This window comes from Mauremys reevesii, linkage group 1, assembly GCF_016161935.1.
Source record: "Mauremys reevesii isolate NIE-2019 linkage group 1, ASM1616193v1, whole genome shotgun sequence".
NCBI lineage: Eukaryota > Metazoa > Chordata > Testudines > Geoemydidae > Mauremys > Mauremys reevesii.
The window spans coordinates 80745452-80770759 of NC_052623.1; the positions used below are offsets into that span (position 1 = coordinate 80745452).

The 25308-nt window shown below is 43.0% G+C and overlaps 1 long non-coding RNA gene across 2 annotated transcripts in view; it reads right to left on the minus strand.

The window, feature by feature from the left end:
• Window positions 1-18670, minus strand: part of LOC120387869 — an 82738-nt gene extending 64068 nt beyond the window's left edge. For both annotated transcript variants that reach the window (XR_005590387.1, XR_005590386.1), the window contains exon 1: window positions 18552-18670. This is a non-coding gene — a long non-coding RNA (uncharacterized LOC120387869). The remainder of the gene's footprint in view (window positions 1-18551) is intronic.
• Between the last annotated feature and the right edge of the window lie 6638 nt (window positions 18671-25308).

A 25308-nucleotide genomic window follows, 5' to 3' on the forward strand; every position in this document is an offset into this window, starting at 1 on the left:
GCATAAAAACATAAGAACAGCCATACTGGCTCAGACCAAAGGTCCATCTAGCCCAGTGTCCTGTCTTCCGACAGCGGCCAATGCCAGTGCCCCCCTTCCCCTGCTGCCCACTCCCAGCCTCTAGCAAACAGAGGATAAGGACACCATCCCTGTCCATCTTGGCTAATAGTCATTCATGGACCTATCCTCCATTAATGTATCTGGTTCTTTTTTTTAAAGAGGATATGTCAGGTCCCAGAACAGTTAATTTGTATTCCATACTAGCCCAAATAGCATCACATAATTCCCATTTATTTTACTCTGGCCAACAATACTTATTCCAGCTCAGATCTGCTATGTACAAGAGGCTCCTCTGGTGCACTATGAGGAGCTAGTGACAGGCAATCAAATGACACACACTAGCAAATAACAACTCTTCCTTCCCCTGGTCTAGGTGTTATTGCAATTATTTACTGCTAATCCAGTGGAAATGATAGAGGCCAAAAGGGATTGTTGAATATAGGGACTACTCCTACTGCTCATTTGCTTTGTGTATTTTAATTTTAAAGGAGTAAGGTTTTTTATTACGTTACTGTTGTATATTTCTATGAACCAAACACTTTTAAATGAGGCGCAATGTGTGCTAACTAAGCGTAAGGTTTTCAAAAGCACCTAAATAATTTAGGCGCACAAGTCCCACTGAAAGTCAATGAAAATTCCACTGTAAATCATTATTTAATTATTAGGATTATTTTACAAGCATTTTGATTTTAAAGTAACATTCATTCTGAGCACACTAAGGGGATGTCTACACTATGGGATTATTCCGATTTTACAGAAACCGTTTTTTTAAAACAGATTGTATAAAGTCGAGTGCACGCGGTCACACAAGCACATTAATTCGGCGGTGTGCGTCCATGTACCGAGGCTAGCATCAATTTCCAGAGCGTTGCACTGTGGGTAGCTATCCCATAGCTATCCCATAGTTCCCGCAGTCTCCCCCGCCCATTGGAATTCTGGGTTGAGATCACAATGCATGATGGAGCAAAAACAGTGTCGCGGGTGATTCTGGGTAAATGTCGTCACTCAATCCTTCCTCCGTGAAAGCAATGGCAGACAATCATTTCACACCCTTTTTCTCTGGATTGCCCTGGCAGATGCCATAGCAGGGTAACCATGGAGCCCATTTAGCCTTTTTTCACTGTCACCATATGTGTACTGGATTCTGCTGACAGACGCGGTACTGCAGTGCTACACAGCAGCATTCATTTGCCTTTGCAAGGTAGCAGAGATGGTTACCAGCCCTATTGCACCATCTGCTGCTTTGGAAATTGGCGATGATGGTTACTAGTCATATTGTACCATCTGCTGCTGTCATGGGTGCTCCTGGCTGGCCTCGCTGAGGTCGGCCGGGGGCGCATGGACAAAAATGGGAATGACTTCCCAGGTCATTCCCTTCTTTATGTTTTGTCTAAAAATAGAGTCAGTCCTGCCTAGAATATGGAGCAAGTCTACTAGAGAACCAGAGAGCACAGCCGCTCCAGGTCAGAGCCCTAGATATCCCTCAGAAATGATGAGCTGCATGCCATTCTAGGGGGTACCCCTTCAACAACCCCACCCGTTGCTTCCCTCCTCCCACACCCCTCCTGGGCTACCATGGCAGTTATCCCCCCATTTGTGTGATGAAGTAATAAAGAATGCAGGAATAAGAAACACTGACTTTTTAGTGAGATAAAATGAGGGGGAGGCAGCCTCCAGCTGCTATGATATTCCAGGCAGGACATCTCCATTACTCATTAAAGGGTGAGGGGGAGAGGAGCACAGCCTCCCACTGCTATGATAGTCCAGAATCTCCATTAGACATGAAAGGGGCGGGGGAGGGAGAGGAGCTCAGCCTCCATCTGCTATGATGAGGACGGTTACCAGCCCTATTGCACCATCTGCCAGGACTGAATCTCCAGGACACAACGCTTAAAGAAGGGAATGACCGGGAGTCATTCCCATTTTTGCCCAGGCACCCCCGGCCGACATCACCGAGGACAGCCAGGAGTACTCACAGGATGATGACGAGGACAGCTATCAGTCATATTGTACCATACCGTCTGCCACCGGGGAAGGGAGGGGAGAGGATGCTGCTGTTTAGCGCTGCAGCGCCCCGTCTACCAGCAGCATCCAGTAGACATACCGTGACATTGAAAAGAAGTGAGAAACATTTTTTTCCCTTTTCTTTGAAGGGAGAGAGGGGGTAAATTGACGACATATTCCCTGAACCACTGGCGACAATGTTTTTGACCCTTCAGGCATTGGGAGCTCAGCCAAGAATGCAAATGCTTTTGAGAGACTGCAGGAACTGTGGGATAGCTTGAGTCCTCAGTACCCCCTCCCTCCTTCCATGAGCGTCCATTTGATTCTTTGGCTTTCCGTTACACTTATCACACAGCACTGTGTTGAGTCCCTGCTGTGGCCTCTGTTTATCATAGCCTGGAGATTTTTTTCAAATGCTTTGGCATTTTGTCTTCTGGAACGGAGCTCTGATAGAACAGATTTGTCTCCCCATACAGCGATCAGATCCAGTATCTCCCGTACAGTCCATGCTGGAGCTCTTTTTGGATTTGAGACTGCATGGCCACCTGTGCTGATCAGCACTCCATGCTGGGCAAACAGGAAATGAAATTCAAAAGTTCGCAGGGCTTTTCCTGTCTACCTGGCCAGTGCGTCCGAGTTCAGATTGCTTTCCAGAGCGGTCACAATGGTGCACTGTGGGATACCGCCCGGAGGCCAATACCATCAAATTGCGGCCACACTAACCCTAATCCGTTGGGGAGGAGTACAGAAATCGGTTTTAAGAGCCCTTTATATCGATATAAAGGGCTTCGTTGGGTGGACGGGTGCAGGGTTATATCGGTTTAACGCTGCTAAATTTGGTATAAACCCGTAGTGTAGACCAGGCCTAAGAAACAATATAGAAGAGGAATTTTGCCTCATAGTACTGTAGATTTGATTGTGAAGTTTAAAGATGTTATAATTATGGCCAGATTCTCAGTTGATGTAAATCAGCATAACTATTGACTTCACTGGAGATATGTCAATTTACACTAGCTGATAATCTGACCCATATGTCGCTCCTTAAGGTCAAAATATGAGCATGAACCATGGATATTAATAGCCTTCTTTTCAATGGGCAGATCTTAGGGGAAAAATTATTTTATTTTAAGGAGATTCCTGGTTTCCAACACACACACACACAGAAAAGTAGAATGATAAGAACGCTACGCACAGCTTTATTGCATATACAGTAGCTTCACTTGATTTCCTTTTTACATTTATATCAGACTGGATATCTATTCTAGACAGACTATCATTTAAAACAAGAGACATACCAAATCAGTAAATGAGGTTATATTACTAATTAGCATATTTTCCCCCATTACCTCCAGTAAGCTACAAAAATGTGACTTCCATTTTATCACAGATGAAACAGTTATCTTTCAGGATTTGAAATTTCTGTGATCTTTATGCTTAATAAGCTCAGTAAAAGGCATTCAAATTATATCACTTTTGTCTTGGAAGTTAAATTGGGAAATATTGTATTCTCTGAGATGATAAACTCTGTAGAAGATAAATTATCATGAGAAATAGTTTTAATTGATTTACCATAATAAAAGTTATGTGACTTTGAAGTGCAAATGACACATTAAAATGAATCTACAGTATGTTGATAATAAAGTGGCTTCTTTATTAATGAAAGTACTGACACTGCAGATGCTTACAAGAGAGTTGTCTTCTATTGTTAAGTGAGAAACAATCGATGGAAATTGAAGATATGGTATTTAAATCCAAGCCCAACATTTCTACTGCTGTGTGCTTTATAGGGATCTTGACAAGTGGAATGCAATGTATTTAAGCACCAGCAAGTACAACATTTGGACAATTTGATCGGAAAGACTCAGCACGGGGTTGGGACTCAGGAAGCAAAGCTTGAATTCTGGCTTTGCTACTGACATACTCTGTAGCCTTGCACAGTTCATTTATTCTCTCTGTCTCAAGATCCCCATGTGAAGAATGGGGCAAATAACACCTATCTCACAAGGTGGACTGTGCTGCATAAATGCTTCTTTCTCTTCAAGAGACACTAGAATCAGTATTCAAACTGGGAGAAAAGTTCAGTTATGGTCCCACTTCTGGGATACAATACACCTGAAGATTCTCTTCACAGCCTCCTGACTATAACTGACATGAAGGTCACACAATCCCACTGGATTTAAACTGATCTCTCTGTTCCTCCATCTCCCCATTTTCTTCTTTTCTTCATTTCCATTTTCTTGCCTTCTATTTCTTACCCTATCATTGTAACTTTTTTCTTTTCTCCTAATCTCTGTGTTTTCCTCTCCAATCATTTTCTTCCTTTTCCTCCCAATTCCTCCCCTTCTTTCCCGTACCCCCTCATCTTTGTGTTTCAGTGCCCCAGTCTGTAACTCACCTTCCCTTTCTTCACATTTATCTTTCTAGCCTTTCCTTGACTTCCTCATCAAACTTACTGTTTCTAACCTCTTCCCACAGTGTGTCTTCCCCAACTATCCTCCTTTCTTGCCCAGTTTCTTATTTCCACTCTCCTGTGTTTCCTTCTCTTTTCCCTTGCAATTTCTCTCTTCTCCCCATTTTCCACTAACTGCCACTCTCCCTCCATTACCTCAGTATCATTGTTCTCCCATCTCTCCCCAGTTCCTCTTCTCACTCCTTCCCTTCCTGACAGTCTACTTTCTTTTCCCTTCACAGTTATGATCTCCAATTTTCTGATATCTACTTGTATTCTTCCAATCAGTGTAGTTCTTATCTTCCTTTACCCCCAAAGTAACTCTTCCTCTTTCCCCCACCCTACATTCTCTCTCAGTCTCGCTCACATAATTTCTACCATCTCTCTCTTTTCCCCCTTCCTGATATTCCTCAAGGAATCTATATTCCTTTGCAGGTTGAACCAGATATTTAAAGAATGGTTCATCCAAATGCTTCTGACACCTATGACTTTTAGTCTATAATACAGGGATCGGCAACCATTGGCACATGGTCCGCCAGGGTAAGTACCCTGGCCAGCTGGGCCTGTTTGTTTACCTGCCGCGTCCACAGGTTCAGCCGATCGTGGCTCCCATTGGCGGCGGTTCACCACTCCAGGCCAATGGGGGCTGCAGGAAGCGGCGGCTAGCACATCTCTTGGCCCATGCCGCTTCCCACAGCCCTCATTGGCCTGGAGTGGTGAACTGGGGCCAGTGGGAGCCGCGATCCGTCGAACCTGCCAACATGGCAGGTAAACAAACTGGCCCGGCCCACCAGGGTGCTTACCCTGATGAGCCGCCTGCCAGAGGTTGCTGATCCCTGCTATAATATTTTAAAATCATAGTATATAAGAATCCACTAGCACATTAGGCTATAGCCCAACCAGTATTTTGGTTTATTTAACTTAAGCAAAAATGTTCAATTTTATGTTGTTAAAGGAAACAAATGCCCATCCCTATTTAGCAGTGTTTCTCTAATGTGATTGTCTACTTGTTAAAAAACAATATTGGTTTGCTTCCTGTTTTCCCAGAGGTGTTTGTGCATTACTTTATTTCCTAAGTGAGATGCTTCTTTATACTAAAGGATGAATAAATACAGTGAAAATGGTAGAGGTAACAATAAACTTCGGGAGTTTACTAGTGTGTGTTCATTTACCCATTTGCACCAGTCATATATCCCAGACCCTTTCAGCTGGGAAAGCGTCTGGTTTTTTTAGTAGCTGTTTAAACAAAAATAGATGTTTATCTCTTTAAAATTTTGCCAGGAAGCTGTCACTTTCCCATTTACTCATGCTATGTTGTGACAGAATGTGTCAGCTTCTCATACAAATGAAAAGAGATATAGACCTGTATTTACTTTAGCTGAAAAATAAGTAGTCATCAATTCACAGAAAAGTGTTTTCCCATCTGAAAAGATAGATAAATAAGAGGTTGTGAGAAGCAACTATTTTAATGCTTAAAAGGCAAGATGCAAACCTAACATTCTGAGTCTGATACATTTATGATCAACACCCAGAGATCAGATAAACTCATAATATGTAGAGTTAGGTGCTATGTAGCAAATGGTATTGGATGTGCTGCAGCTAACTCCTTTTGGATGTAACAGATTAATGCTCATACCAGAGTCTTCCAGGTTTAGGAAGGCTCAACAGTGACAAAAATGGGTAGATACATCTATTCAGGATTCGCTGCTTGCTGCTGTGTTTGGACTAGGACAGGGGAGCTGGTTGGCTCACTGGTGAAACCTTTATCCTGCAGTATGCTGAATAGATCAGTGCTAGTTAGTATTATATCTGACTGATGACAATCAGCCAGAGTTGATTCAGTTTGAGTAATGGATGCTGGATTATGAGAGTGTCATTATGTTTGTATGCATAGAGAAGGGATGGGGAGAAAGGAACATACATTTGCGGCTTCCTTTTATTATTATCAATACAACAGAACCCAACATACAACAGTCTTTTGTCACGTAACACATACAGTTTGTAGATTATCTGTTTGATTTAATAAACAAGTGTCTAGTGTCTAGATATAGATACATATATAGCCAAGCAACCAGGGCTGGCCCACAACCTTTTGGCACCTGAGGCAGGGAGCTCAAATGACACCCCCATGGTCCCTCACTTGGGCCAAAACTTTGAAAGTTCTCAATTCTGCCTTCTTCCTGTTCTGCTCCTCTTGTGGTACTGCTCTGCTACCTACCCCAATAAAGGAGAACTAACAACTTAAAATGCCTTGTTCAAAAATTTTAAGTAACACTTAACTTTCAAATGCCTGAACAGCAAATGTAACTTTTCTTGTCTGCATAGTAAACACTGGCATTTTTATCTGTTTGAATAATCAAAGTGGTGCTTTCTGTGCCTTCTTGGTTGCGAAGATTTGAACTGCTTCCTGATGAAGATCCACAATCTGGGCCAGCTCATGCTCAATTGGGATGGTTACAAGGCCAACCAGCCTCTCCTGTGTCATTGTGGAGAGTAGATGTGTTTTTATTAACTTCAGCTTGGAGAAGCTGCGTCCTCCACTGACAACTGTTACAGGAAGTGTTAGAAGTATGCGCAGAGCAACAAAAGTATTTGTAAAGAGGGTGGCACATATATTCCAGAACAGCCTTTGTAGTTGATCCTGCTGAAATGTATCTTGGAAGAGCTTTCAGTTCATCACCTAAATTACTCGCATCAACATCGCACATGTCATCATGTGTCAACACTGTCTCTAGTGCCCTGCATTGCTGGTGTAGGTCTTCTTCAGGTACAGTGAGGAGTTTGGGAATATCATACAACATCCCAAATATACTGCTGTGTTCCTTGAGCTGTGTCATAAACAGATAGTTAAGGGTTAATGTCTCTTTTACCTGTAAAGGGTTAAGAAGCTCAGTAAACCTGGCTGACACCTGACCAGAGGACCAATAAGGGGAGAAGATACTTTCAAATCTTGGTGGAGGGAAGTCTTTTGTTTGTGCTCTTTGTTTGGGGGTTGTTCGCTCTTGGGACTAAGAGGGACCAAACATCAATCCAGGCTCTCCAAATCTTTCTGAATCAGTCTCTCATGTTTCAAACTTGTAAGTAATAGCCAGGCAAGGCGTGTTAGTCTTATTTTTGTTTTCTCAACTTGTAAATGTTCCTTTTTGCTGAGAGGATTTTACCTCTGTTTGCTGTAACTTTGAACCTAAGGCTAGAGGGGGTGCCTCTGGGCTATAGGAATCTGATTACCCTGTAAAGTATTTTCCATCCTGATTTTACAGAGATAATTTTTACCTTTCTTTCTTTAATTAAAAGCTTTCTTTTTAAGAACCTGATTGATTTTTTCCTTGTGTTAAGATCCAAGGGGACTGGATTTGGACTCATCAGGAATTGGTGGGGGAAGAGAGGGGGGATGGTTAAATTCTCCTTGTGTTAAGATCCAAGGGGTTGGATCGGTGTTCACCAGGAACTTGGTGAAAAAGCCTCTCAAGGCTGCCCAGGGAGGGGAAGGTTTTGGGGGGACAGAAAGTGATCCAGACACTGAAATTTCTGGATGGTGGCAGTGTTACCAGATCTAAGCCAGTAATTAAGCTTAGAAGTGTCCATGCAGGTCCCCACATCTGTACCCTAAAGTTCAGAGTGGGGGAGGAACCTTGACAAGCTGCATGAAACGTTCTTCAACTGGCTATATTGCACAATCTAGCACTTGGTTAAAGAATTCAACTTTGAATTGTTGTTTGGGGTCTCTTATGGGATTATCCTGTGCCTTGTAATCAAAATGTCTTCTTCTTTGGTGATTCTTGTATTCTTGAATGGATAGGAAAATAGCTTCAGTGTGAAGTTCCTCTGCCAACTTCTGTGAACTCTTCAGAACTTTTTGAAATCCCTCATCTCACCAGTAAGACTCTAGGTATGACTTTGCTTTGTCCAGTTGTTCCATTGCTCCAGATATATCAAGGTCAACACCTTGGAGTCTCTTGCTAACAACATTTATTTCAAACAGTATGTCATGCCACAACACTAAGCCACACAGAAATTTTAAGTTATATATTTTTTCTGGTGATTCCATTTCCCTCTGCCACGGTTCTCCCATGAACAGTTCCTGTCATAGCATTAGCCTCCATAACAGCAATTATGGCATCATCTATCTTCCCAGTTTGGTGTTTGATAGGCTTTATCACCTCCACTCGACTTTCCCATTGTGTGGCATTCACTGGTTTCAGTGTTGGAGAGCATGTTCCCAGATGTTCCTTCAAAATTTGCCATCGATGAGCTGATGCAGAGAAAAATATATAGAGGCTTTGAATTACATTAAAAAATTCAGCAGCCTCTCTAGAAGCTGATGCTGCATCACTGACCACCAAGTTCAATGAATGAGAACTGCATGGGACAAAAAAAGCTTGAGGGTTTAACTTTCGGATTCGTGTCTGCTCTCCTCTGTTCTTTCCTCTCATGTTGGCACCATTGTCATAGCCCTGACCTCTCATGCCAGCTATCACAATTCCCATATCCTCCAGCTTTTTAAGAAGCACATTTGTCATACCAGCTCCTGTAGTATGATCAATGTCAATAAATTCTAGAAAATGCTCTCTGACCATCACCATTGCAGGGACATTTTCACTAGGTTCTGTTGTTGTTAAAAAATGCACCATTAAAGTCATTTGTTCCATATGGCTGATGTCAGGTGTGCAGTCCAGAATAACAGAGTAATATCTTGCTGACTTCAGATCTGCAACAATCTTCTGTTTGACTTTTGTTGCCAGTAACTTTATGATTTCATTTTGAATTGTTTTTCCAAGGTAGTTGTGTGTGTACATTTCTTGGGTGGTGACTCTTCTTAGATGCTCCTGGAGTACAGCATCAAATTCAGCCATCAGCTCCACAATTTTAAGAAAGTTTCCACTGTTTGGCACATATCGCTGATTTGAAGTTCCACGCAGTGCTACGTTTGGGGTAGCAAGCATTCTCGCAATGTCAATGAGCCTTTTCAGAATAGTTTGCCAATAAAGAGATTCTGATGCAATCATCTCTTGATGCTGATCATCTATGGTGACCTTTAAACTTAGTCTCATCTCAAGCTCTTTCCATCTATGGAATGCTCTCTGGTGATTTGCTGCCTTCTTCCTGGCATACCAGATTTCTAGCCAGATTTCTCCAGTCCTTTGTTCCTGTAGAATCCAATGTGGCTGGAACATTAGACTGGAAGAGTTTGCAACAAAAACAGTATGCAGCATTCTGGGTTTATTATGAGTACATTAGCCAAGGCCTCTCTACTTTGTCACCATTGGGGATTTCACGCCAGTAATGTGTTGGATGGAAACTTCTATTTTCATTGTCTTTGGGGAACATGAAGTTTTTCACTTGCTGTGGCTCATGCAGTACAAGGAAGTATCTCAGGCTACTGCTCAAGTGGGTCCAAAGTCCTGGATCATCTAGACTTAAGGAACTAAACTCAGCAGCAGCTGTTTCTTGCACCTCCACCACACTCTTCTCTGATCTACACTTTTCTTCAGGAATGTGCATGGTTACATCTATCTGAGATGGAGATATGGATGCTGCAGTAGCTGCCAGGTCACCTGCACTCTAACTGGAAGATCAGGCATCTCCTCACCACTCACATCCTCACAGGGGCCAGAAGGCTCACCATGAACATTTGTGTCTATGTATCTCAGGAGAACTCCTTCCTGCTTAGATAGAAAAGCTTCCTTTGCTTTCTTTCTTTTTCTGAATGCTGCCCCAGAGGGGCGTTGTCTTCTTTCACTCATGACTTCTGTTCTGTGCCAACTATAGTGGCTCTCAGCACTCAATTGAAGGGGACAAATAAGCAGGCTGGTAGCAGGGCCTGAGTGAGGGAAGATATCAGCATCTGAAGGGCCTAACTGGCTCCTAATACTTCAGTTGACGGCCTGTTCTCCTCAAATGGGTTCAGGGAAGCAGCAGGAAACAGGAAGCTCCCTGAGACACTGGTGTTAATCAATCCAGGCTCTTGGGGGTGCTAGAGAGGTACATAAGAGGCTCCTCCTCCTCTCTCTCCCTGCAGCTCCTGCTACTTTCTGTTATTCCCTCTCACCTTTTCTCCTGCCTGCCTGTTATGTCTCTTGTGCCCTCCTTCTTCCAGCACAGAACTCCACCATCTCTGCGCATCTAGAGCAGAGAGATTATGTATGCACCAGCAGCAGACACAATTTTCTACACTCTGGGTCCTAGTGGCACCTCCGCACAGTCTGGCACCTGAGGCGGCTTCCTCAGTTCGCCTCATGGTAAGGCCAACCCTGCAAGCACCATTTGAAGGGTGCTCAATTGCAATGAAAACCTCATTTAACAAGGCAAAACAACACATATTTCCATTAGGAAATAAAATGCATTCTAGAAATATGGAGTGTCAGAATCTTTAAAAGAGGCATGAAAGGAGGAACCAAGATCCTTCACTCTACTGCATTTGGAATAAAAAATGGATAAAAGGCATTGTCAGTAACACCAGAAAGGCAGGGATTGAATGAACATTAAGACTGAAGTCCTGGTCCATTGAGGTCAATGGCAAAACTTCCATAGGATGCGAATTTCACCATACAGACTCATTGGTGTACAGGATGTGGAAGACAAAGGTGGATTTGCTCTATCTATCTATGTCCCTCCCCTGCACCTGGTACCAGCCGGAGGCCAGTTTGAGTCTGGGACAACTTACAGCAGCCTCAGGGATGCTCTACGTTTTTCAGACTTGTAACATACACTTATAGACTATTGCCAGAAGACAGTACACTGCAGCCATGCCCCCTCCTGCATCATACACCAGGGTACAGAGGGGAAAAAAGGCACAAAGGCATATTTCAGTATGGAGAAATCCTTAGTAACCTAGGTTTACTTAGGGCAGTTTTAAATCCCATTGTGCTGTAAGAGCAGTAGAAAAGAACCTTAACAAGGACCAAGATCTGAGGCAATAATAGTCTTACCCTAAAAGAGAGGTCCTCCATAACATGGTAAAGGTGTCATGGTGGAGCAGTGTTGGGAGCTTGAACCGCTTCTATTTCCATTATATAACACTTAGTTCTATGGAGAGATACAGGACTTTAGCTATTAATGAGTTCAATCTGGCATCTTTCACAGACACTAGGGTGGGGCCTTGCTTCATTAGACATTATACAAAAATACATTGTACAAAAAAACTGTTTAACAGTGCCTGCCGTAGGAGCTCATAATCATCATCTATCCCTCCACAAGTCATCACTAAATCTTATCTTTTAAGGAATTTTGTTGACATGATAGTTGGGAGTGAATTATCTTTGTTACATTTACTGTGAATGTTGCTGTTGTTAACAGTGGTGGGAGCTGAATGTCATTTCCTATGTTTCATACTGAAAATGTACCTTTCAAATGGTTTGGTTTGTATCCTTGAGATCCACGTACAAAGGAGATTCGCTGTGGGTGCATCTCCCTAATCCCATGCAGAACAGATCCAGGTGCTTCCATTATATCAGGCCCCCTAGTCCAGTATCTGCAACGGTCCATGGATTCCAAGATCAACAGGCAGGGGTGGGAGGATGAAGGCAGGGTCAGTGAGGATGCACATTTTCCTTCCTCCACACAGAAGGTAATACAGCCTCATCATGGAGGAAGACCTCCTTTGCCCTCTTCCCTTTAAGCATGATTCCAGGAGCAGGGGCCAGAGAAAAGCCCTGGAAGTGCAGCTTCAATAGAGCTTCACTATCAGGAAGCATGCAGTAGGCAAGAGGACCCCACAGCCAGCATGAAAAAATATGGCCTCCATGTGGATTGAGATCTTAGGATCTGTGGGCATTGGGAGCTAACCTCCTTATTGTTTTTTTTACACAAAGAAAATATTCATCCATCCCTCTGATAAGGGAAATTCATGAATTTTGCACCTCCAAGACTTGCTCCCAATATTGGAGAAGGTGAGACAGACATTAGCTTCCCAGAGCTTGAATACAGATTTGTGTAACTGATTGATTTTGATGTTGAACCAAATGTTGACTATTTTTAGCCATTTTTATGAGGCCTCAACTTTTCAAACACAGATTAGCAAATTATACCAAATATATATGTTTATTTTTTTAAATGGTTCAAAGTCCTAGCTGATTTCAACAATGTAACAGCTGGTTAAAAAAAGTGGAAAAAATAAAAGCTATATAGTGAGCATTGATTAATTTATTTTAATGCAGTAGCAATACTGTTCTTGGACTACAGCAAGCTGTGATTTGTACAGAAAATATAGGCAAACCTAAGAAGCGATGTAGAGTCAAGGTCAGTATATACCAAATTGCTCAAGAATAAACACTTGGGTGTTTAGGATATTTATTCACTGACCCTGAAATGTCAGCTTGACACTGATTCTAATGTAGCACACCTCTCTCTAGAGTTTATCCCACTCCGCAAAGCTACCACTAACTGAGGTGCTCCAACAGCAAACTAGAAACCATCTGCATTGTTATTTTATTGCTAGGTTTCATAAATCAATATTATGGGGAAGCATCTATAATTTCAGACTGTATTGGAAATAGGATAGCCGCAGCAATGTACATTTGAGGTTCTAATGACACCAGTGGTACAGTACTTACACTTTAAAAAAAATATTTCTCAACTTGAGGTTATTTGGTTTAGAAACCCCCCAGACTGCTTCCCAGGAAAGCCAAGAGGCACACTGACCTACTAAAGTTCAGGCAGGGAAGGAATCCTAATTGTATTAGCTAATGGATGGTTGGAAGAAAACACTAGGAGAGACAAAATATCCAAATATCACAGATAATATAAGAAGATTATTTACATTTCTGGACGTATAGATGCTGCAGCAAAGCAACCTCTATTCAATATACAACAGTCCAGCAAGGAGAAGGCAGTGAGCCCTACACATTAGCAAAGACTCCTTCAGCTAGCTCACTCAATCACACCATAAATATGTCATGGCCCACTAGTCCTCTACCTTTGTTTGTTTTTTAAATTAGAAATCAGCTGCCTGATAACTAACTACTGGAACTAGTCACACCACTCTGTCATGCCAGGCTGAACTGGCTGTTTTATGATGTCCTCATCCTACACAACACTTTACATATGGGTTTGAGAAGGCAGGAGTGATACACCCTCTCGCCCACACTCCCTGGGACTTCTGTCCAACTCCTCACAATTTCTTCAGTACAGAGCATGTTGCAGAACCGTTTATATAGTCTCAGGCTCCATTATCTTTTTGTCTACTTTTCCCTGCTGTCTGGGTGGTGATGATTGTTTCCCTAGCCCTACCCCAGCCCTTTCCCTTCTGCTCCTGTCCTGTCCACACCACTGCTAGACATACCCAATCCACTGGAGAGCTCTCCATCAGTTCTTGGGTAAGGAGAACTGAGCCACAGAGGTAGCTGACCATGCAATTCCATGTGGAAATGGAGTTGATGAGCACAAAGATCCTTTCTGTGCTGGAAATCATGAAGTAACAGCTGGACCCAAGTGAAACAAGAACAATGAGGCCATTTGAAGGACACACATTGATATATGCTAGAGATTTGTAGCCCACGAAATCTTATGCTCAAATAAATTTGTTAGTCTTTAAGGTGCCACAAGTACTCCTGTTCTTTTTTTAGAGTTTTATCTGTCATTCCAGTTATTCTCTGTTATTTATATAGCTAAATCAAAACAGGACAGTGTTTTAGAAATTTAGGAAGTGAGTTGACTTAGGGTACATCTACACTTTGAGCTAGTGCACTAATGGTAGTGTGTGTTTGAATTGGCATGAGCAGTGGGAGAGGCTAGCTCTCCTGAATGGTGCCTAGCCTCCTGGACCATAAGTATTCAGGGCAGCTAGCTCCTCCCACCATTTCCACCTACAGTCTATTTCGATCAGTGCTGGTATAGGTATGTATCCTCAAACTGGTAATTACATCTCCATCTCAAAGTGTAGATGCACCCTTAGGTTATGTCTTCACTACCGGCTGGATCGGCAGGCAGAGACTCATCCAGTGGGGATCGATTTATCGCTTCTAGTCTAGACACGAGAAATCGATCCCCGAGAGCTCTCCCATCAACTCCTGTACTCCAGCTCGGCGAGAGACGCAGGCAGAGTCAACAGGCGAGCAGCAGCAGTAAACTCGCCACGGTGAAGACACCACGGTAAGTTGATCTAAGTACGTCGACTTCGGCTACATTATTCACCCGCCAGTGTAGACCAGGCCTTAGAATTTGGAATTAATGTTTAAGCCTTTTATTGATTATTTTTTAAACCTGAGAGAGGAAGTGTGGTCTAGTGGATAAAACTGTGGAGTGCACAGATCTCAAGGCCTGCCACTCATATGCTGCACAACCTTGGGCAAATCACTTCTGTATTTGTTCCCCTTCCATCTTTTCTCTGTCTGGCATATTTAAATTGCAAGCTCTTCGGGGAAAGGACTAGCTCTTACTGTGTTTGTGTACAATGGAGCCCCAATCACGGACAAAATCATAGCCTTAGTTATTGATACAGATATAGATAGATAGGATTTCAATGTATAGGAATAGAAATGAGAAGTTACCTCAGTGTCTTAAGGCTGTGGAAATAGTATTAGCACAAACACTACTTAAGTGCTCATATCCACTTAAGCAAGTATGTAAATTAGAAATGTTTTGAGTAGCTATATCTTGCCATGTTTCTTAGTAAACTATTACATCTAAGTTAAGAAAAATTTAGGGGCAACACATCTCCAACATTTTACTTCCAGGATTTGGGTTTTTTTAACTGCATAATAGTAGATATGTACGAAGTTAATTAATGACTAATTTGACCAACATAGTTTTGTTCAAACTGTTTCTCACGAAACCATGCTATAATTTCTCAGGCTGGCATATCACATATATATATGTAATTTAGGGGGAAATATTTCACTGACATACGTGCATTGTGACTTTAGCAAAGGCTAAACTTGCACTTTGTCACCCAGCATTTAGACAGATTTTGTTTTTAAAGGGTCTTTGCTCTGTTTTTATTTGCTTAAATTATAAATAAGTTGAGTTAGTTGTCAACATCAAGCTGCAGGAAAAAAGGAAGTTAATTGCAGGATACAGAGTTTGGGGGCTGGACAAGGAAAAAGAGACTTTATCATCAGTATCTATTCATCAGATTCAACTAGATTAAGAAGAGTTTTGTTAATCCTGTCACCAGAAATAAAGCTGTACATGCTTCAACAGCAATTCCTGGTGGTAGTATAACCAACAGGGAAGCATCAATTAAATGAACCACTATAAGCTGAATGTGAATCTTTAAATGGGCCACTTGCCTAGAATGCTCTTAAGGCTTCAAAAGGAAACTGCCCCTTCAAACTCTTTTGAATCTTCAGATTTGATTCCCCCTGTGGCAAAGGAAAGATTTTTAAGGCAGGGTTTTACTGATTATGTATTATGTGCCCTCTGAATCCATTATTGGCTGCACAATTCCAGAGACCTTGAATATGTCTTATTATTTTTATTCTATATATGTATACAGCATGTTGCCAAATCCACAGCTGCTGCTCCTTAAAATGACACATTTCACTACAGCAGTGTCAGCAGGATCTTGAATTAGAATGTGGAACCATCTTTTAATAATCAAAGTGGAGGATGGGGGGTGAGGTCAAGAAACTGGCCATCAATTATACATCAGTAGAACCCTCTTTGCTGCTACTTGAAACCTAAAATGAAATTAGGAAGAAACAAACTCATGAGCTAGGGGGAGGGGGACATTTGCACAAACCTCCACAAATCAAAATGGTTATGTTTCACAAAGCTCTGATTAACATGTGTTGGTGCCACAGAAATAATGAACTGAAGTAAGTATCCAGAAGGACCATGGAAGAATGAAAGGAAAGAAAAATAAAGACTACCCCCCCAACTTATGATAGCTAGCTTTGAGATCTACTATAAATATGCCACAACCATCACAGTAAACTATGGGGATTGCTTTTAATTAAGCTGGTACTAATGAAGGGAGAGATTCTCTAGATCGCCAGAGTTTGCAGAGAATGCTTAACCAAAATCTCTACTGTTGGAAGGTGCTAAAAAATGAAAGCATCATTGCCAGTTCAGCTACTAGAATGATCACAATAATTGTGAATGCTGAAGCTTTAAAATTACTGAAGTTCTATCTGCAGAAACATAATAAAAGGGAATGGATGAATTGACACAGCAGGCCTAAGGCAAAGTTAGTACAGGATAAATTTTAAAAAATCATGGTATTAGCATAAAGCCTTTTACGCAAGGCAACCTACAACCAAGCCTTTGATTCAGAACTATAAAATGCTTAGTATAGTAATGCTCATATCTCCTCCATTAAAAAAAATCGAGTAATAGTGTTATAAGCTGTAGCACTTTGAACAACTACTGTAAATACTGCAGTATTTTTTTAATGAAGGTTAGGGCCTAATTCTCCAGTCCATAACACAAGTTTTATGCCTCTATAACATCACTCAGATTTTTTTCTTCTCTGTTAGTTTAATGCTCATGACAGGTGCCAGGTTCTAGAGCAGGGGTCGGCAACCTCAGGCACGCGGCTTGCCAGGGTAAGCACCCAGACGGGCTGGGCCAGTTTGTTTACCTGCTGCGTCAGCAGGTTCGGTGGACCGCAGCTCCCACTAGCCATGGTTCGCCGTCCCAGGCCAATGAGGGTGGCGGGAAGCCACGGCCAGTATGTCTCTCGGCCCGCAGCGCTTCCTGCATGGTTAATTGGACAACTCCAAATCCCCGGGGTATTTTTGTATTTTGAAGTAAGCACAGGGAATTTTTTTTTCCATATTGTCTGTTTTTTTCTTAACTCTTCATCTGCATGAACTTTGTATATCTCTAATTCTCAGAGCTATTCAAAAACTGTAGGGATGTTTTAAAAAAATAATAAAACAACAGCCTCCACTCGTATCAGTATAGTTGTGCTTGCCTTTTCTATTGACAACTGAACTGAAAGTTGCCAATGAGAGTACTTGCACTTACAATTACCTGATATGTCAGCACAAAGTAGTCAGAATTTGCACCCATAATTATTTTTGGGTGCAGTTGTGAGGCTGGGCCTCACCCCTTTAAAAATCTACCTTGACATATTGTGTGGACATAATAGCTATATGCCTAGATTAACAAAACTAATAATACCCAAATCTCAAATTGCCAAATTTAGTCCAAATTTGAATATGTTACCTATATAGCTCAGCTGTACTTGTGGGTGTTAGAGAATGCATGTATATTGGGAGGAGACTATGGACCAAGATAGCTCACATTACTTGCACAAGTAGTCCTCCTGAAGTCACTCCTTGGAATAGTAAATTAAGTAGGATTTGACCCTGTACACACTCTACTGATTTAGCTACCTAATTCTGATTTGTAAGCCAAGTACTGCTCACAGAACCAGGCCCTAGTTCAATGAAGTATGCTTTCCACCACAACATGCCCAGAATCATGTTTTCTTACCTCTTGTTTTGTACAGCTTTGTATTCTCCTGAAGTAATCATTGCAATATTTTACTTATTCTACTCATTTCTCTAATAGGTTGTCATGGATACAAAATACAACAGATAGAGCTAACTAGTGCTAGGCGGTGAGCTCCCAGTCTTGAACTAGTTGTACTAGTTATGTAAATTTGATAATAGTTGTACATGCAAAATTGCTGATTGAATCAGAAATATTAAGTAGCATGTCACTGTCAGCTTCTTGTAACAAGAATGCAGACACTACAAAAGTCTGAGTGATCGGACTGCCTGGTTCCTCTCAAAGGAAGGTGCAGGAAGCCAGGCCTATAACCGTAGGGGTGCACTTGAGAGGGACAAAAATAGGTCTAAGATGCTGCTCACCCACTTACCATGACACCCCGACAATCAAGTGGAATGCTTGTACAACTGACATTTTAAAATGTAAATATGTTTCTGATCCAGAGGCATTGATTGCTGCTACACATGCTGATAAAGGTGGGAGCAGATCATGATTTCACTGTTTATGCCAAAACACAAAACAGACATGGAGTGAGGTCTCTCTTCTCAGGAATCCCCTTTCTCTGCCAAGAATGAAGAATGAAGAATCCTCTATCAGTAACACAACTTTTATCAGTAGAAGGGTGTAATGAGGCACTCACCTCTGGAGTGCCTCTGAGCAGCTGAGTGTGGTATCACAGTCCTTTTCTCACCCTGGTGCCCCCTGCAGGCTGCCACCTGACCTTGTGGAGTATTCAGTGACTTGACCCTCTGGCTGTTGTGTATTTGGTTGTCATGGTTTTTGTTCCCATGGCAACTGAGTTAGATTATTAGCGGATAGCCCAGCCAGCTTCGGCCGGTTGGGTGAGCTCTGTGTCTGTAAATAAAATGGTAGTTTTGTTAGCTGTCTGCTCTCTGGCCTCAAGTGATTTCTTCCTAAACCGGCTGCCCCCAAGGATATAACAAGTGGCGACGATGGATGGGATTCCTGTGCTGCTCCAGTAACAGAAGGAAGTAGAAGTCAAGGTAAAGAACAAACAAACAAAAAACCTGCTTGTTTGCACTGACTGTGAAAGTGAAACTAAAAATCATGGCTACTTTGACCAGGCCACTGGAACCTTTTGATAAGAATATAGAGCAGTGGCATGTGTATACTGAGCGTTTTGAGCTTTTTGTTATTGCAAATGACATTACAGAAGCGAAGAAGGTGCCAATATTCTTAAGTGTTGTGGAGGCTAAAACCTACTCCCTGCTACGCAGCTTACTACACCCTGTTAAGCCTGAGACTAAATCTTACAGTGACATTGTGGAAATCCTGGGGTCCCATTTTTCTCCAAAACCACTGGTAATTGCTGAAATATATAGGTTCCACAAAAGAGACCAAAAGGTAGACGAAACAGTTGTACAATTTATAGCAATTTTAAAAAAGCTAGCAGAACATTGTGAATTTAAAGAGATGTTAAATGATGCCCTGCCTGACAGGTTAGTGTGTGGCCTCTACAGTGAAGCTATATGGAAGCGCCTACTGACAGAGGCTCAGCTTACATTACAGAAGGCTGTTGATATTACTGTCTCCATGGAACTGGCTACAAGGGAGGCGCAATACATCGGTGCATCCCCTAGGGTGCAAAAAGTGTCACAAGAACCGACCCACAAAACTGTGCAGAGTCAAGAATGTTACCGCTGTGGTAAGCTGGGTCACCAGGCATCAGAATGCTGGTGTAAGGACCTGGTGTGTCGACACTGTGGCAAAAAGGGACACATTGAGTGTGCCTGTAAACAAAAGAAAAAGAGGCTTATGGTCTGGCCGACAAAAAGAGGAACCCTGCATACCCTAGAGCAGACCCAGGATGATCAAGGTGACACTCATCAAACGAGGAAGTGCCACTGCATCCTTTGTCTTTGGCAGTGGGCTCATATGAATACTGGGTAACCCCGTTGTTGGATGGCAAACCTATACGCATGGAACTGGACACCGGTGCAGCTGTCTCGCTGGTCTCCGAGACAGTGTATAAAGAAAAGCTACAGCATCTTCCACTTAAGGCAACAAAAACTGTTCTGAAGACGTATACGGGAGAAGCTGTGCCCATGTCGGGCACTATTGATGTTAAGGTGGAGCTCAATGGACAGGCTGCTAAATTGCCACTGTTTGTGGTGAGAGGTAACTACCCAGCCTTAATGGGTAGGTCTTGGCTTGGGAAGATTCAACTGAACTGGGCAGAAGTGCACCGGATGACTAAAGAAGAAACCAGTCTAACCCCTATACTAAGGAAATATGCTGCTGTTTTTGGAGATGATTTGGGAAGTATGAAGGGAATCACTGTGCCATTGAACATTAAACCTGACATTCCACCAAAATATCTGAAAGCCCAAACCGTGCCATATGCCATCAGGCCAAAAGTCGAAGCAGACCTGGAGTGCCTGGTCACCAATGGAGTCCTAATACCAGTTACCCATAACTCATGGGCCACTCCTATCATTCCAATAGTGAAGAAAGATGGCTCTCTCCAGATTTGCGGTGATTTTAAAGTCACTGTCACCCAGTGTTGTGTGCAGAGCAATACCCGCTTCCCCGCATCGATGACCTCTTCGCAGGCCTGGTTGGGGGACAAAAGTTCAGTAAGATTGATCTGAGTCAAGCATATTTACAGATGCACGTCGATGAAAAGTCCCAAGAGCTGTTCACTATTGTGACTCATAAGGGGCTTTATCGATTCTGTCGCCTACCCTTTGGACTAACATCTGCTCCCGCCCTGTTCCAGAGGGCTATGGACCAGATCTTGTGTGGCTTGTCAGGAGTTCAGTGCTATCTGGATGATATCCTGGTCACTGGAAGAAATGAAGAGGATCACTTAAAGAATTTAGAGGCTACCCTACAAAGACTGGAAGAGTATGGCCTATGAGTTCGCAAAGACAAGTGTGAATTCTTCAAGCCCTCTGTTGAATATTTGGGACACATCATTGATTCTTCAGGTCTTCATAAGGCCCCTGCAAAAGTTAAAGCTATTGTGGAGGCTCCCCCACCTCAAAATGTAAGCCAGCTGCGCTCCTTTCTAGGACCACTGAACTATTATGGAAAGTTCATCTCACAGTTAGCCACACTGCTAAAACCACTTCATGAGCTCCTTGGGCAGAGCAAGGCCTGGAAGTGGACTGAAGCCTGTGATGTTGCATCTAACAAAGCTAAGGATGCATTGCTAAATTCTGAAGTTCTAACGCACTTTGATCCATCCTTACCCCTACAATTGGCCTGCGATGCCTCCCCTTATGGAGTGGGAGCAGTCGTGTCACGCATTATGCCTTCAGGAGAAGAGAGACCTATTGCTTTTGCTTCACGCACTCTAAGCAAAGCAGAAACTAACTACGCCCAAATCGAACGTGAGGCATTAGGAATTGTTTTTGGAACTCGGAAGTTTCATCAGTACCTGTTTGGGCGAAAGTTTATTCTTCTCACAGACCATCGACCTTTGACATCAATTTTTGGACCCTACACAGGCATTCCCCCATTAGCTGCTAGTTGTATGCAACGTTGGGCATTGTTACTTTCAGCACACACATATGAAATCAAATATCAGAAATCCTGAGAGATTTCTGCATGGCAATGCAGATGGCCTCTCAAGGTTGCCTTTGCCGGTCAATGCAGATGGCCTCTCAAGGTTGCCTTTGCCGGTCAAACATCAAGATAGTGCCCAAAAGGAAATCTTCTACTTTGAACAGGTAGAGAATACACCCATCACTGCTACTCAGATAAAGAAGGCAACTCGCTTTGACCCAGTATTGTCCCAAGTTATGGACCTGCTGATGCATGGAAAATCTCGACAAACCTCTCCGGTCTCACCCGACCTTGTTACCTACATGTCCAGGAGGACAGAGTTATCGGTCCAAACTGGTTGTTTGTTGTTGGGGAGATGTGTCATTATTCCACCACCACTGAGATCACAGATGTTAGAACGGCTACATTCCAGTCACTGTGGAATAGTGCGCATGAAGGAAATTGCACAAAGCTATTTTTGGTGGCCTGGATTGGACAGTGCTCTTGAAGAGAAGGCAAAAGCTTGTATGTCATGTCAGGGTGTGAGGAATGCACCCCAGTGGGCACCCCTACACCCATGGGACTGGCCTGAAAACCCGTGGCAACGTATTCACATTGACTTTGCTGGCCCCCTTGAAGGAAGCATGTTCTTGATGGCAGTAGATGCCCATTCTAAATGGCCAGAAGTCTCTATAATGCAGTCCACTACTGCAGAGAGTACTATCCAGAAACTACGAGGACTCTTTAGTCGTTTTCGTCTGCCAGAACAACTTGTGAGCGACAACGGACCGCAGTTCGTCTCTCAGGAGTTTCAAAATTTTATGAAGGCAAATGGGATACACCATATCATGTCAGCACCATATCATCCATCCACCAATGGATTAGCTGAAAGATTTGTGCAGACAATGAAATGCTTTGAAATCAGCAAGGGGACAACACTCCATTCAAAAGCGTCTGGATACCTTCTTACTTTCGTACAGAAACACACCTCATGCTACAACCCAGGCATCCCCAGCCTTTCTAATGATGGGACGACAGCTGCGCACTTGCTTTGATCTGCTGAGACCTTCTGAACCCCGACAAATTATGCAACATCAGCAGCAATATCAAGTAATCAGACGGGCACCCAAAGCAAAAGACTGAACCTTTAGCCCGGGACAGCCAGTTTTGGCTCAGAATTATACTTCCAGAGCTAAATGGGTCCCTGCCACAATCATCACTCAAACAGGACCTGTTTCCTACACAGTCCAGACTGCAGAGAATCTTACCTGGTGGCGACATGTAGATCAGCTGTTGCCAGGTCATGCCAGTCCTCAGGACACATCTGCAGTTGAGTGGTCTGACTTCACCTCTTCTGGTGAGACACCGAATCACGAATCACCTGTTCTCCTCCATTACTGCCGGTGACTGAGATACCCCTTTGCCCAGCACGAGCTGATACCACCTCCTCACCTGTTCGTGCTGCTTACGGGTGCAACAACACCAGAAGTTCGCCGTAATCCACCTAGAGACAGAAGGCCTCCTCATCGGCTGGATCTTTAGCTAGGGCGAACCCACGGTTATGGGGCAAAATATTTCCCAGGGTTTAGCCGGGAATGGAGGCAGTCTACCCTCCTTCTCTAGTCTAGTGTGTGTTTTATTTAGGGGATGTTCTTATTGGGGGGGAGGAATATGTTGTGTATTTGGTTGTCTTGGTTTTGTTCCTATGGCAACTGAGTTAGATTATTAGGGGATAGCCCAGCCAGCTTCGGCCAGTTGGGTGAGCTCTGTGTCTGTAAATAAAATGGTAGTTTTTTTAGCTGTCTGCTTTCTGGCCTCAAGTGATTTCTTCCTAAACCGGCTGCCCCCAAGGATATAACACTGGCCAAATCACAAAGTCCAAATGGAGTCCTTCCAAATTATTAAAGAGACCTCTAAATAAACAGACTATTTGCCTTCAGCTCTTCCACACACAAAAAAAATAATCATGATTTTCCATAGGCAAATATCACTTTTGCCAAATGTTTTTACGTTGTACTGTTGTTATTTCATGGCCCTATTCTTTTCTAGAGCTGGGCTCCCTGGTCATACTACATTTCCTATGATGCACTCTGGACTCTTCCTGTGGCTGACCATGGAAGTCCAATGACTGCAATGCATTATGGACAGGGGCGGCTCCAGACCCCAGCACGCCAAGCACATGCTTGGGGCGGCAAGCTGCGGGGGGCGCTCTGACAGTCGCCGTGAGGGCGGCAGGCAGGCTGCCTTCGGTGGCATGCCTGCGGAGGGTCCACTAGTCCCGCGGCTTCGGCGGACCTCCCGCAGGCGTGCCGCAGGACCAGCGGACCCTCCGCAGGCAAGCCAGTGAAGGCAGCCTGCCTGCCGTGCTTGGGGCAGCAAAATGCCTAGAGCCAACCCTGATTATGGACCTGCAGTCAAGCCAGGAACTCTATTTGTAAGGGACAATGGGGACATGAAGCACCCAAACTACAACTCCCATGAGGCACCGATGAGACTCAGTTGGATGCAGTTCACTTTGCCAAACCAAACTGAACTGTTTCGACTAAGGAATATTGAAATATTTTGATTTGATCAAAATGTAAAAACCAAATGATTCAGTATTTCTGAATCAATTTTTTTAACCTTGTGGAAAGTTTTGATCTTTTGTCCCAATTAGTGAGTAAAAAAAAAGTTGAAATATCTGAATTTCCCACTAGACAGGAATACCATTTTAAATTAACTGTACATTTCAATGTCAATAAATACAGTTTATCACACATTGGTAGGACTTGTTTGAGCTACTTATATACCTCCCTGGTTTCTAATTTAACTAATAACTCAGGAGGAAAAAGTGGGTGTCAATGTGGACAATTCAATAGAACCTCTAAGGGCATGTCTACACTGCAATTAGACACCCATGACAGGCCTGTGCCAGCTGACTTGGGCAAAGGGGCTGTTTAATTACAGTGTAGACTTTTGGGCTCAGGTTGCAGCCCAAGCTCTGGGACCCTGCCACCTCACAAACTCCTAGAGCCCGGGCTCCAGTCTGACCCCAAACATCTATGCCACAATTAAGCAGCCCATTAGCCCAAGCACCACAAGCCTGAGTCAGGTGGCATTGGCCAGTTGCAGGTTTTTAATTGCAGAGTAGACATACCTGGCAATCATAAAAAACAATTCTTGAAAGTATCAAAAATGGGAAAAAAACAATACAAGAATTATAATGCCATTAAACAAATCAATGGTATGTGCTCACTGAGTTCTGTTCTGGTCTTCCTCTCTTAAAAAGATATTGCAGAATAAAGGAGGGTCCAGAAATGGTTTACAAGAATAATTAGAAGCATAGAGAGACATTTATATGAGGAGAGACTGGGGGAAAAAATGGTACTACTTAGGGAGAAGATGAATAGGAGAGGACATTGGTGATATTAAAATGAAATCTATAGTAGAGAAGGTAAATCAGACATTCTTTTTATCCTCTTATAACAGTTAACAAAATTGAAAGACAACAAATTTAAAACTGATCAAAGGAAACAGTTTTATTTTAAACATATAACTTATTTCCACATTTTTAAGAGTAGTGAGAACATCCACAGTTATGCTAGATAGGATAATTACACACACACACACAAGATAAAGGGTTAGGGACTCTTTTAGCACTCTCCCCCAGGCATAATCTAGTCCTTCATTTATTTCTTCAGGATATAAAGATGGGGAAAGTATGTAGCTGAACTAAATATGAAAACTTTAAGATACAAGTTTCATTTAGGCTGTAACTAAGAGGTGGCACAGAGCAGGGCCGCCCAGAGGGGGGGGCAAGAGGGGCAATTTTCCCCAGGCCCCGCGTCCCGCAGGGGCCCCCACGAGTGTTTTCCGGGGCCCCTGGAGCTCCGGTTGAGCTCCCGCAG